Below are 3,352 nucleotides of genomic sequence, written 5' to 3'. Positions count from 1 at the left end.
TAGTTTTAAAAGAAACATAGTATTGAGTTATACAGACTATCAATTTCTCCCAGTAAATGAGCATGTGCCAACCCCAACTTTCTTCACTAGAACATGGCTTAGGAAGTTTATTTTCAGTACTCGGCATATATATTAATATTACATATTAATATAATTAATACAAATTAATATAAAATTATATTATATATTGTATATATTTTTCAATATTTTATATGCTGAGTATTGAAAAATAGATATTTGTATACACACACATACATACATATGTAATCTTGACTATGTATGTTAGACGGATGGTTTTAATACAGATATCGTTAACAAAAATATTTTCTTTCGAAACTTTACTAGTGATTTGCTTTATGGCTTTTAATATGTCAACTTTCCATCTCTCCTACTCTTAGCAAGACTGTCTGTTTGTGGTCAGAAAACCATGGACTTTTAAGGCATAAAAAACTGGACATGAAACAGAGCTTCACCACTTAGTTGGGTGATCCTAAGGAATTTACTTACCTCCTTTTAATTTATTTATTTTTTTAAAATTAATTTTTATTAGAGTATAGTTGCTTTACAACGTTGTGTTAATTTCTGCTGTACAGCAAAGTGAATCAGCTACACATACACATATATACCCTCTTATTTGGATTTCCTTCCCATTTAGGTCACCACAGAGCATCGAGTAGAGTTCTCTGTGCTATACAGTAGGTTCTCATTAGTTATCTATTTCATACATAGTATCAGTCATGTATATATGTCAATCACAATCTCCCAATTCATGCCACCCCCCCTTCCCCCTTGGTATCGATACTAAAATATGGAACACTTTCACGAATTTGCGTGTCATTCTTGCACAGGGGCCATGCTAATCTTCTCTGTATTGTTCCAATTTCAGTATATGTGTTGCCGAAGTGAGCACTACTTGCCTCGTTTTTAAACTGTGAATGGTCAGCTTCCTAAACTGAGAAATGACAAAAATTATACCAACGTCGTTAGATTGAAAGAGGATGAAATCAAGTCTACAGGTTTTGCAGTCAGTGATGTAAAATGAAATCACATTTTCTATAATTCTCCAATTCTAATGGCTCTCTAGCCAACATCTTCTCTAAGAAATTTGCACTTTCAAAAATTTCTTTGGCTCAGATAATACAGAGAATCTCATGTTGTATGTACATTTGCCATTGTAATCCACAGCAAACATATTAGCAAATCAAACCTGTTAGAAAATATTTGCATAACATATATCTGATAAAGGACTTTTATCCAAAATATACAAAGGATGTGTAAATCTCAACCCTAAGAAAACAAACAAAATTTCTTAAATGTGCTAAAGATCTGAAGACACCTCACTGAAGAAGATATACCAATCACTTGCCCTTGGGCACTAAGAAACCACTACACACCTATTAGAATAACTAATATCCCCATAACTGACAGTAACAGTTGCTGGCAGAGAAACTGGAACTCTCTTTGTTGTTTTAATTTGCTCAACATCATATGTCTTTAATCAAATGCAAATTAAAACAGCAGTGAGAGAGAATTACACATCTATTGGAATGCTTGATACCCAAAAAGTTGACAATGCCAATTCCTGGCGAGGATGAGGAGCAGTAGAAATTCTCATACATTGCTGGTGGGAATACAAAATGGTGCAGCCACTTTAAAAACAGTTTAGCAGTTTCTTACAGTCTAAATACAGTTTTAACATAAAATCTACCAATCATGATGCTAGGTATTTGCTAAAATGATTTGAAATTGTATGTCCACACAAAACCCTGCACCCAAACTTTATAGCAGCTTTGTTCATAATTGCCTAAAACTGTAAGTGAATGGATTAACAAACTATGGTACAGACATAAAATGGAATACTATTCAGTAATAGAAAGAATGAGCTATCAAGCTGTGTGAAGACACGAATGAATCATAAATGCATGCTGCTAAGTGAAAGAAGCCAGTCTGAAAGGCTGCTAATACAAGAATCCACTTATATGACATTCTGGAAAGGCCAAAAGTAAAGAGATGGTAGACAGTTCAGTCATTGGCAGGGGTGGGGATGTGGGAGGAGGGTTGAATAGTTGAAGGAGTGCTTGAGCAGAATTGTGATTCCCCCAGAATCCATATTTGAAATCTTAACCCCTATTACCTCAGAATTTAACTGTATTTGGAGATAAGGTCTTTAAAGAGATGATTAAGTTAAAAGAAGCTATCAGAGTGGGTCTCTAATGCAATATGACTGGTGTCCTTATAAGAAGAGGAAGAGCCAAGCATTGTACTCTAGTTGATAAAGTTGTTTCTCATGGGGGTGAGGGGTAACAATTCTGAAATCACCATATTTGCACATTGGAATTGAAGTTACATAGATGGGTGGTGGAAGGTGGAAGTCTGCTTTCTCATTGTTGGATTGAGAGGTGACAGACTAGCAAGAGGAGGTTATCATTATCCACATGATAGTGAATTAGAGTTGGAGATGTAAGTATGAAATCATGTTTAGCCTAATAGAAATACAGATAGATATTGTTATAAATTGAATTGGCCCCCTTAAAAGATAGGTTCAGGTCCTAACCCCTCGTGTTTCAGAATGTGACCTTATTTGAAAATAGGGTCTTTACAGCAGTAATCAATTTAAAATGAGGTCATAAGAGTGGGCCCTAATCTAATATAATGGGCGTACTTATTTAAAAAGGGGAAAGGACACAGAGACACACACAGAGGGAAGATGATGTTAAGACACACACAGAGAATGCCATGTGAAGATGGAAGATTGAAGTGATGCATCTACAAGCCACAGAATGGCTTAAAGACTTAAATATAAGACATGACACCATACAACTCCTAGAAGAGAACATAGGCAAAACATTCTCTGACATAAATTGTACCAGTGTTTTCTCGGGTCAGTCTCCCAAGGCAATAGAATAAAAGCAAAAATAAACAAATGGGACCTAACCAAACTTACAAGCTTCTGCACAGCAAAGGAAACCATAAACAAAACAAAAAGACAACCTATGGACCGGGAGGAAATATTTGCAAACAATGCGACTGACAAGGAATTAATTTCCAAAATATACAAACAACTCATACAACTCAACAAAAAAAACAAACAACCCATTCAAAAAATGGGCAGAAGACCTAAATAGACATTTCTCCAAAGAAAGACATACAGATGGCCAGGAGGCACATGAAAAGATGCTCAACATTGCTAACTATCAGAGAAATGCAAATCAAAACTACAATGAGGTACCACCTCACACTGGTCAGAATGGCTGTCATTAAAAAGTCTACAAATAACAAATGTTGGAGAGGGTGTGGAGAAAAGGGAACCTTCCTACACTCTTGGTGGGAATATAAATTGGTTCAGCCACTG

General features: G+C 35.5%; 1 non-coding gene across 1 annotated transcript; it reads right to left on the bottom strand.

Annotated features, from left to right (window-relative positions):
* Positions 1-803: 803 nt before the first annotated feature.
* LOC118905556 lies at positions 804-910 on the bottom strand. The gene has a single exon (XR_005022262.1). It is a non-coding gene; the product is annotated as a U6 spliceosomal RNA (small nuclear RNA).
* Positions 911-3,352: the final 2,442 nt, after the last annotated feature.

This window comes from Balaenoptera musculus, chromosome 12 (assembly GCF_009873245.2).
Source record: "Balaenoptera musculus isolate JJ_BM4_2016_0621 chromosome 12, mBalMus1.pri.v3, whole genome shotgun sequence".
Taxonomy (NCBI): Eukaryota; Metazoa; Chordata; class Mammalia; order Artiodactyla; family Balaenopteridae; genus Balaenoptera; species Balaenoptera musculus.
Note: the sequence above shows the minus strand (reverse complement) of the source record. Positions and strands in the feature narration are given on the sequence as shown.